We start from the raw sequence: 12,452 nt of genomic DNA, 5'->3' as shown, positions 1-12,452 counted from the left end.
AGATAACCTAGAAAACCTTCAATCGAGTCACCTCGATCTCATTCCAGATTTCATAGAAAACTCTAAAGTGGCGCTTGAGGCCTCTCTCCACTTGACTGATCATCTGGTAGAGAACATCGAAAAATCTTCTAGGGAAATGCCAACGATTCATGAGAATCGCTGGCCTCTCCCAGATGATATAAAAGAGTCCATCAGATGCCGTAACGCGGCTAAACGCACATACGATCGCTACCCATCGGAAGACTGGAGGAGGGCCCTCCGTCACTACGAGAGGGAAGTTAAATATAAAATTAAACAACACAAAGCCGAGAGGTGGGATCGACTTCTTAGCGAACTCGAACCGTCTCACACGGCCTACTGGCCGCTCGCGAAGTCCCTCAAAAAAGATACGGAGAGCGATATGCCTTCATTAAACAGATCAAATCGTCCTCCTGCACTGGAGGATATCGACAAAGCCGAATGCTTGGCCGACACCATAGAAAATCAGTGCCGACCTAGTACTCTCCCAACTGACCCCGATCATGTTAATCTAGTCAATACCGAGGTAGAAAGCCGACTCATGGCCCCACCTTTAGAGCCCCTCAGGCCGGTGGATGCGGAGGAAATCAAAGATATTATTAAAGATTTGAATTCCAGAAAGGCCCCAGGCCTGGACGGTATCTCAAATAAAACCCTTAAATTACTACCTTCCACTATAATTGAATTACTCGTGAGCATCTTTAACGCCCTTTTAATAGGATGTTCATTCCCAGATATTTGGAAAGTAGCTATAATAATAGGTATCCACAAACCGGGTAAACTCCGGACGGAACCAAGTAGTTACAGACCAATTAGTTTAATTAGTTGCCTCAGTAAAATTTACGAAAGAGTTATACTACGACGCCTAAAAGACGTCATAGTTGATAAAAAACTCTTACATGAACAATTCGCATTCCGCGAATTCCACAGCTGTCCCGCTCAGGTACACAGTCTAACGGAGTACATATAGAACAAAAGAACAATAGGAAACCGACTTGCGCTGTTTTCTTTGATGTCGCAAAAGCATTCGACAAAATTTGGCACAATGGGCTAATCTATAAACTTTTTAAACTCGGCATTCCCGATAGTCTTGTTATAATAATAAGTAACTATCTCAAAAACCGTAAATTTCGTTTTAGAGTCGAAGGCATTCTGTCTTCACTTAGAGATCTAGAGGCTGGAGTACCGCAGGGCTCGGTTCTCTCCCCGACCCTCTACAATCTCTACACGTCCGATTTGCCCACCCACCCTCGCGTACAAAAAGCGCTATTCGCGGACGACACGGCCCTTTTCTTTGCTCATCGCCAAATAGCTTTCGCGTCCATAAAACTCCAAGAAGCAGTTACCGAACTCGGTAAATGGTTCGCTAAATAGAGAATTGAACTAAACCCCGACAAAAGTCACGCTATATTATTTAACGGACTAAAACGTAAGAAAATGCAACCTATTAGTCTGCACGGAAAATTAATTCCCGAAGTCACGGCTGTCAAATACTTAGGAGTAGTACTAAACAACTCGATGTCATTCACGAACCATATATCGAATACCGTACGTAAAGCGAAATTTGTATTATACAAATATATCCTTTACTCAACGCGAGTAGCAAAATGTCCTTAAGACATAAGCTCACCATATACAAAACATGTATAAAAACGATACTCACTTATGCGTGCGTCTCTTTCGCACACATAAGTGACAATCAGATGAACCAATTGCAACGAGTACAAAACCGTTTTTTGCGCATGGCAACAGGTGCCCCCCGTTACATGCGAAACATCGACTTGCATAGAGACTGCGAGGTTATCACTATCAAAGCCTCTATCAAAGAACTCTCAGAGAGATTCTTTGAGAAAGGCAAAGTACATCCCAATCCGCTCATTCGTAAGACTGTGGACTACGAACATGATGCATCATTCCGATACCCCTTCAGACGGCCTAAGCATATCTTAGCCGACCCTGTAGACCCCATCACAGAATACGTAACATACTGTGTACAGTTACGTAAACACAAATCACTCTCACCCGCGTGGTTAGTACTGCACCGGGGACGACGCCGGCGCCTTCCCCGAGGACTCAACACGACCCGAACGACAAACAGACAGACCGACCGAAATCCGGTGCCGAGCTCGATCCCGGGTTCGAGTTCGCATGCGGATAGCATAGGAACACACCTAAATCATGACCGCGACCGCGACATTGTCGTAGAGAGCTCTACCAATTACTTTGACATTAGAACATACACGTGACAAAAATAGGACGACTCTATGTAATAATTACTTACTCAAAGGTTAGAAATATCAAAATTAACTAATAATTAACATTAAAGATTATGGTCATCAGAAGTGAGGGTAGTTAAATAAAAAATATATAGACGATTGAATATGTTTATTGTCGGTCCAAGGCCCTACCACTGGTTCAGTGACCTTCCCACCGAGAAGAACCAGCAAGAAACTCGGTGGGTCTAAATATTCTTTTCAACAGTATAAATTACAATACAAAACACAGTACACACAACAATCAAGTCACTAACAATAATAGCAAAGGCATAACCAATAATCAAATAACATTTAAGTAATATTATCCACCTAATAAACACAAAGCAACACAAATACAATTAAATATGGCGGATAATAATTACAATAGAAAAGTACTTAACTCATTGTTCAGCCGTCTCCAGGTCACCAGGGAAAGTGACCCAATTACGACTTTCTATGGCTTATATATCCCGGGTTTGGCTTTGACCAGGGGATATTTCCATCTATTGGCTAAACCCATTGACCAATCAAAACAAGTCAATATTATGTCTTGTATGATATTTTAATTATTAAATATTATTTGAATTTGACCGGAAATATTCCCTTTATCCAATCAGCCAACCATAACATTTCTATTGGATAATACAATGTCTGAGCCCTCAAAACGTTTTATTTCTCATTTAAGTATTTATGTTCGAAATATCCTAGATATTTCGAACAATACATTTATAACATATCTTTAATTGAAACAATATTATAAATAACATCTTCTAACTGAAATAAACATTAAGTGTCGATAATTAGATAAATAAGTATCTAAATGAACCAAAACTTCCTTATCATGTTTCACAGATAATAATCATTTTTATCTACTTCGAGGTGCATATTTCACAGATAACAAATACTTTCATCTTCTTCGAGGTACAGCTAAATAACCTAGTTATTTGCCACATTTTTGATAACCTTACTTTTCAAATTATTGTAATTTCTTTATTCCTTTGTTTAATTGTTACTATTATAATCTCAATTCTATATTGTTATTTCATTTTCTAACACGGCCATACTGATAATGCTTCGCCTAGAAGCTACAAAAAAAATTTTTGCCAAAACAATCTCCAATCATAGATAACATAAAATCGCTTTGTTTTCCATTCTATTTATTTATCCGGCCATTCTGATAAAGCTTCGCCTCGAAGCGTTTACTTTTTACTTTAATTATTACTTCAAACCTTTATTTAAGCAATCCCATACCGTGGCCGCGCCACACTGTCCAACTCCCAAACAACCGATAGCCTCGCTATCAACCGGTAACACGTCACTTAAGATAAACTGGGAAAGCTTAAGTACTTATAACAAAGGGATGGGTTGTTCGCCATTATGTATTCCCAATGCCAACTAAATAAGTTTAAGCATTAAACAATCCCATACCGTGGCCGCGCCACTTCACCATCTCAAACAACAGATAGCCTCGCTATCAACCGGTAACATGTAACCTAGGACAAACTGGGAAAGCTTAAATACATACTTATAACAAAGGGATGGGTTGTTCGCCATTATGTATTCCCAATGTCAATTCCATTTTCATCAGGCCTTATCTATGTTATCTATGACATTGCCATCTATATCATCAATTCAACAGTGAACTTCATGTTCAATCGAACTAAAATCATATGCAACTTAAAAACAAACTGAGATTATAACAATATCACAGAATATATTATAATAGTACTCCACAATATCCAAAATCATTTCAGAATTCGCTAGTACATATTACGATAAACATAATTATTAATTATTCATAATAATTCCATTTCCAATAATTATTACAGTGCAAAAATAGTTTCATCCTTAACAGCAAGGTATTAAATTATTTATAGATTATTAATTACTATCTATTTTATAGCATCTTTAACAGCAATGTTTTTCACTGACCCACTCTCCTGGCGAAAACTGTGACCTTTCTTTTCGTTACCGTTATATATCCCGTAAAGTAACTATATCTCTTAGAGAGAAGCGACCGTTTGGAAGAATAACAAACTTCATACAAACTTTTAAACTTTTGTCCTAATTTATCATTTCGTCTATGATCTTGGTTCACATTTACCAGATCGCCCGATCAAACGCTGTTTAAACTTATATTTTGCTACTTGTACTAAACGTTTTGCTAACTCGCGATCAGACATATTTTGATATATAGTTATCATCTTTAAGACCTTCATTTTACCCTAATACTTAAACACTAATTTCTACCCCCATTAATATAAGTATTATTGATAGATTGTTGTACGTACTTTTCATAGCCCGTTCGGCCAATCTGACCATGACTCGAAAATTGTTCATAATATAACATAATATTGAGTCGAGACATAATATTATTAGACTGTTGTACTTTTCATGGCCCGTTCGGCCAATCTGACGATGACTCGAAAATTGTTCATAATTTAACATATTATGTATTAAGTAATTACTGTTGGAACATATCTTTCGACTTGGCGATTGCCAAGGGAAGTACTAGTACCTATCGTAATAATTATTATGATGATCTGTATTTATTATTTAGTTCTCTAAAGAGACTTCTTAATTGCTGTGAAATAAATTTAGTACCAAGGTATGTAATAACTAAAAAACTGTGCCAAAAAAAGCGTTATAGTTTCTCTTATTATTGGAATTAATTCTTGAGAATTTAAAGGCATGGCTTATGGAAACGGTAAAACCAGTAACTATTACCCAACAACTTAAAATTGTTATACTTAAAACCTTCCTTTGATACATTAAATGGACCTGTACAATCTAAACGAATTTTATAAAATTCAATTAATGTTCTAAATAACTCTACGATATTATATTTTTATTTGATAATTAATAATAATTGTAAGTTATTTTTAACATAATTAATCATCCCTATCTTGAATTATAAAATAATACTATTTCTCTATGAAATAAACAATAAATAATGAGTATAATTAACATCCGCAACAGATTTTATGTCTAATTATTTATTATTGACAATTATTGGTTATATTATAAGTGAACCACGTAGGTACAAATTATTTGCTTTTATATAACACATCTGGAAAATTTAATAATACTTGCTAAATTTGTAAGAATAATTGTACTTAATATTTTAAATTATAACATAGTTTATAAGCTAACTATTGGTCTGCCCAATTGGGCAAATGTGAAGGTACCATGTTCAACTCCAGTAACATCTTTACTAATACACCTTTTGCAAATAAGGAAATTGAATTGAATTGAAAACGAAACTGCTTGATTGGTCCTGATGGACTTTCCAATTTCATACAGATTAAGCAATAGGTAATGTATTTTTTTTAAATAAATTTAATCATACCTGGAAACCAAAAGTACTGTCCTACTTTATGTGCTACTTAGTCGAGACAATGTGAGTAACGCCCCAACATGACAGTTTTCATCGTAAACGAGCTTTAATAAACTTAATCTACTTATAACCTTTTAGTACGTACCTACAGCTTTAAATATTGTGCGTTAACAAAGAATGGAAATATTTGTTTAAAGCATAAAAAATATCATGTATTAGATAACGATTTCTATCCAAATTCCAAATCCCTGCAGCTAATTTTGTCAATAAGATTTGGATTTCTAAATCTTTAATTTCAGCATTTTTTTTAACTATGAATGTGAAATATCATCTTCAATTTGTATAAGGTTTATTTCCCCCTTTTTTATTTATATTTCCTCCGAATCTACTTTGAATTTTGACTAAGGAGATCGACATTGACTATTAAGTATTATTTAATTATTTTTTTTTGACTTAATAGCGTTACAGTCCGTAACTATTTTGAACTTTATACTGATAGGATAAATCCTAAATAAATGCTTGAGAGCATTGTAAATATCTAATGTTTCTAAATTGTAATAACAATAATTATCTAGATTCTATTGGGCTGGTTAATGGTTATTTTGCTAAAATAAGTAACCACTTTGTTTTCCAAACCCAGCTTCTGAAACTAAATCGTACCATAGGGATATGGAACTAGCTTCTGTGTGTAATTCTATTGGAAGTCTAGAGTCAAAAATGGTAAGTAGTGTACGAGAAATAAGGCAGTTTATTACATAACTTCTAGCAACGTCTTGGGCAGACTCCTTTTTATCTGTTTTTTTTTAAAGGTTCTGATAATATAAGTATGTACATGATGTTCGTGACGCAACATCAGGAACAAATTTTACAAAACAGCTGGCAAGACCCATAAACTGTCTAACCTGTTTAATATTAGGTACTGGGAATTGGGAACCTAGCTAGGGCTTTAAATTTACTTTCACTTGGCATGACACCATCCAACCTAAATACTTTTCAATATTGTCAATGTAATAGTTACACTTTTTTTTTGTATATTTATAGTGAAACCAGACGAGCTTAAAGTATAACCTACCCGCTTTTTTTTTTTCTTGTCATTCTGAAAATTATTATTTGAAAACGATTCGCATTGATTCTTTATATGGCCTGGTTGATTACAATGAAAATAACTAATAATTTTTACCGACTTGCTCGTATTTGGATGATTTAATTTGAAACGTTTTTGATTATAACCGTTATTACGGCAAGGGCCGTATCCTCAATCAGAATAACTCGAGCAGAGAGTATAGTTTTAACATTACTGTTAAGTGATGCGATTCGAACCTTTACTTCCATTATTCTACCACAAAATATGTCTATTATTTGAGATTAAATACAGCAATTTTAGTGTTCTTAATAAAAAATTCAATTGTAAAGTTTAAAACTGAATTTTAAAACAACCTTAATAATAATCATCTTACACATTATTATTAATCATATTTTTACAACTACGTTTCTCCTTACATATCATGATATTATACTAAATTTTTCTCATTACAATATAATACATTAGCAGTTCTGAATAAAGATTTGACTTTAACTTTTAAACTGCAAATTGTGGGTACCTTCAGAATTTCTCGTTTTTCTAAATCGATGGCAAACAGCAGCCCTGTCGTGGGCCGACACGACGACACGTCATGACGACGTGATGACACACGACGACGCGACGACACGCGGCGACGTGATGACACGCGGCGACACGACGACACGCGGCGACGCGACGACACACGACGTCGCGACGACACATGACGCGACGGTGCGGGTCTTCTTTACCGCCGTAGGCCTCCTGCCTACGGCGGCCGTTACAGCTTCACATCAACCCTCGAGAACAGAAAAAAAAACAGGGATTAGTAAAAACGCAGTGGACGTAGATCAAGGATCCCACTTCTGATGACAAAAATAGGACGACTCTATGTAATAATTACTTACTCAAAGGTTAGAAATATCAAAATTAACTAATAATTAACATTAAAGATTATGGTCATCAGAAGTGAGGGTAGTTAAATAAAAAATATATAGACGATTGAATATGTTTATTGTCGGTCCAAGGCCCTACCACTGGTTCAGTGACCTTCCCACCGAGAAGAACCAGCAAGAAACTCGGTGGGTCTAAATATTCTTTTCAACAGTATAAATTACAATACAAAACACAGTACACACAACAATCAAGTCACTAACAATAATAGCAAAGGCATAACCAATAATCAAATAACATTTAAGTAATATTATCCACCTAATAAACACAAAGCAACACAAATACAATTAAATATGGCGGATAATAATTACAATAGAAAAGTACTTAACTCATTGTTCAGCCGTCTCCAGGTCACCAGGGAAAGTGACCCAATTACGACTTTCTATGGCTTATATATCCCGGGTTTGGCTTTGACCAGGGGATATTTCCATCTATTGGCTAAACCCATTGACCAATCAAAACAAGTCAATATTATGTCTTGTATGATATTTTAATTATTAAATATTATTTGAATTTGACCGGAAATATTCGCTTTATCCAATCAGCCAACCATAACATTTCTATTGGATAATACAATGTCTGAGCCCTCAAAACGTTTTATTTCTCATTTAAGTATTTATGTTCGAAATATCCTAGATATTTCGAACAATACATTTATAACATATCTTTAATTGAAACAATATTATAAATAACATCTTCTAACTGAAATAAACATTAAGTGTCGATAATTAGATAAATAAGTATCTAAATGAACCAAAACTTCCTTATCATGTTTCACAGATAATAATCATTTTTATCTACTTCGAGGTGCATATTTCACAGATAACAAATACTTTCATCTTCTTCGAGGTACAGCTAAATAACCTAGTTATTTGCCACATTTTTGATAACCTTACTTTTCAAATTATTGTAATTTCTTTATTCCTTTGTTTAATTGTTACTATTATAATCTCAATTCTATATTGTTATTTCATTTTCTAACACACGCGTATGTCACCCCAACCGGACTCGGAAGGGGAGAGGGACGGCCCTCTTTTAAGCAATAACATTTTATTTAACGGACTAAAACGTAACTTGAGCTCATCTACCGCGATAACTCGTACTCAGCTAGTTTGTGCTACCGCGCGCGAGCAGCCTCACTCGTCTGAGAGTGAGTAAGGGGTCCGGACCCCTTAAGAGCAGGGGGGACCCGTGTCCCCACGTCAGATAAAAATAGCTTATTTTCGTAGCTCTCCCTAATATTGCCCGATTAGAATGTCACACGTGTGACTTTAGGGGAGGGGGCCAGGCCCCCCTCATTGTTTATCTCCAAACCAACTAGCAACAGACTAATTATAGCCACGATTAAACTACCATGGTCTTAACCAGACCAGTAGCTTAGACCCTTTCGAAAAAAAAAACGCGTTTCTTGAACTTGTATCACTTGCCCACACGTCTTGTGAGCTGTGAACGACATCGAATATCTAATGGTTAATATTCTACCAACATTACACATCAAAAACCGAAATAACACAATAGGCATGATGACTATTTTTTTTTCTTATCGGTAGTTGAAAGACACTTAAAAAATAGAAACATCGCTGAAAGAATGACTCTAATAGCTTAAAAATTCACCAAGTTATGACAATTCAAATATCTCATAAAAAAGACCTGCCCGAAACGCTCCATACAAAGTACTACGAAAGTATGACGTCACTCTTTCGTAGTTTGTACGCATCGGGAGAGAACTTTGTTCGAGGTATATTAAATACTAGCTGTTGCCCGCGACTTCGTCCGCGTGGACTTAAATGTAAGATGATACCACGTCTTATAGAAAGACTTTTGAGCAAGCGTCAGCGCGATGTAGAAGACGCACGGCGCCATCTATTATGAATTGTTGGAACTAACTTAATTTGAACAAATTTACGCATTTTAACCCCCTTACAACCCTTTTTTCCAGTAAAAAAGTAGCCTATGTCCTTTCTCAGGCTTTAGACTATCTGTATACAAAATTTCATTACAATCGGTTCGGAAGTTTTGGCGTTTGGCGTGAAAGCGAGACTGACAGACAGACAGACAGACAGAGATACTTTCGCATTTATAATATTAGTATAGATTATGTGCACACTGCGCAGCTGTTTTTTGGGTATTTTGATTAATTAAGGGCCGCGCTACACCGGAATGGAGCTGCCATGCGAGGCGAGCACTTTCAGCGCTGCCATTCCGGTGTAGCGCGGCCCTAAAAGGGGTACCACTTACCAGGGTTTTAAAAAGTTTTTAAATTTGACACAAATTGTGTTGACACCGCGCGCTATAAACTAAAGTCCACGCAGACGATGTCGCGGGCAACAGCTAGTTATGAATAAAAACAATATTATATAGTAAAGTAGGTATGATTAGTTCTGTTACAATAATAAAGTAAAAAATAAAACGCCATCTGTTTTCATATATTAGAATTAAAATGTTGATTGCATTGATATATTTTCTGGATGGAATATAGGCCAACACGGTACACTCGAACTCCTTTATTTTAGAGCGCCTTCTGTTGTCAACTTGTCACATATATTAGAAATGCAGTAGGAGTTCTATAAGATAAGATAGATTGATTATTATTATACCAAGTGATTATATTATTAAACATAATATTCTAACGTATTAAAAACTATAAACAAAAACATACTAACTAATAAGTATGATTAGTTCTATGTTACAATAAAGTAAAAAATAAAACGCTATCTGTTGAATCGTATTAGAACTAAAATGTGTGAAACAGACAGACAGACAGACAAACAGACAGAGATACTTTCGCATTTTTTTTTTCAATTAAATTTCTTAATATTTGTATACCATTCGACAACTTATGCAATTAAAAGCAACTTTTGTTATGAAACCACTTTCATAATTAACTTTTTTTAATTTAATTTATTTTATAATCCATACTAATATTATAAATGCGAAAGTATCTCTGTCTGTTTGTCTGTCTGTCTGTCTGTCTTGCTTTCACGCCAAAACTACTGAACCGATTGCAATGAAATTTTGTACACAGTTATTCTAGAGTCTGAGAAAGGACATAGGCTACATTTTGATGTGGGAAAATATCTTATTTTCATGAAAATATCGATGAAAATGAATTCGCATTGCGCGTGGCCAGCGCTCATCCCGGGGGCCTGGGTTCGAGTCCCGCAGGCGGAACAAAAAGTTTTCAATGTTCCTGGGTCTTGGATGTGTATTAAAATAAAATTTCAAAAATCTTAAACATATTTTATGTATAATATTATAAAAAATCCAGAAATATATCGATGCAATGAACATTTTAGTTCTAATACGATTCAACAGATAGCGTTTTATTATTATTATATTATTATATTAACTTTGAAAGCGCATAACAAAAAAAATACAAATGCTATCAAGCTGAAATTTTGGGAACACTTATTTTTTACCGTGATTTCTTTATTTTATTAACAAAATTCGCTAATCTTTGACCTTGTCATTATCCCTATTTTAGGAAAATAATACAAAAACACAACGTTACTCTTTCGTATTCCCAGCAAAACTCCGACAGAAAGTTTTTATGAATACGATAGTAAAGCAAAAAAAAAACCGCTTAGGTGATTCTAGTACTGGTTAAGTTGGTACCTATTTATAATATTATAAATATAGTCTGTCAAAAAAATTGAAGAAATTAAAAAGTGGCAACATCGTAGTGTCATCCCTTTTTTCTTAGATTGATTTGAAAGGGATGACACCACGATGTCGCCACTTTTTAATTTCTTCACTTTTTTGACATACTATAATAGATATTTGCTATAATTCACCCTATCTATAAAAGCGGTGACAAAAATTGTGTCGGGAATTATAGACCAATTTCTATCTTACCGATTTTTGCTAAAATTACTGAAAAAATAATAAATACCAAACTTTTAGATTACCTCCATAAAATCAATTTTTTATCTCCTAATCAATATGGTTTTAGACCTTGTGTATCGACGAAAAATGCTGTATCTGAACTAGTCGAATTTATTGTTACAAAACTGGAAAACAAAAACAAATGCATTGGTGTGTTCTTGGATCTTGCCAAGGCATTCGACACGGTCTCCGTTCCTATATTACTAAACAAACTTGAACGCATAGGTATTCGTGGTGTCGTACATGACTTGTTAAGAAATTTTTTGACAAATCGCAAGCAAAGAGTAAAGATTGCTGACTGCTACAGCTCTGATTTACTAGTCACATATGGCGTCCCACAGGGGAGTGTCCTTGGTCCTAGCCTCTTTCTTATATACATAAATGATTTGTGCGAACTTAAGATTCCCAATTGTAAAATTTTCACATATGCAGATGACACTGCCTTATTGTTCTGTGGAGATACTTGGGAAGAGGCTAGGAACAAGGCAGAAGAGGGCATCCATGTAGTTGGCGAATGGTTGAACAGCAACTCACTTACCTTGAACGTCACTAAATCAAAAATAATAACTTTCGGTATGTCTAAGCGTAATTTACCTAATGATTATAATGTAAAGGCTCATACATGCAATATGGTAGATGCGCGAGAAACCACTTGCCAATGCTTGCCACTAACAAGAAGTCAGTCGCTTCTTTACTTAGGTGTGACCCTCGACCAGACATTAGTATGGAGGGATCATATAAATTTAATCTCAAAACGCGCTAGGAAATTGATTTATATTTTTAAACAGTTACGACACATAGCGGACCTTAAATTGCTTAAAACAGTATACTATGCCTTGGCACAATCCATAATGACATACTGTATCGCATCGTGGGGAGGTACACATAAAAATATAATATTGATTTTAGAACGCGCACAAAGGGCTATACTCAAAGTTATGACATT

Source organism: Aricia agestis, chromosome 5 (assembly GCF_905147365.1).
Source record: "Aricia agestis chromosome 5, ilAriAges1.1, whole genome shotgun sequence".
Classification (NCBI taxonomy): domain Eukaryota; kingdom Metazoa; phylum Arthropoda; class Insecta; order Lepidoptera; family Lycaenidae; genus Aricia; species Aricia agestis.
The sequence above is the reverse complement of the archived record's forward strand: the minus strand, read 5'-3'. Positions refer to the sequence as shown.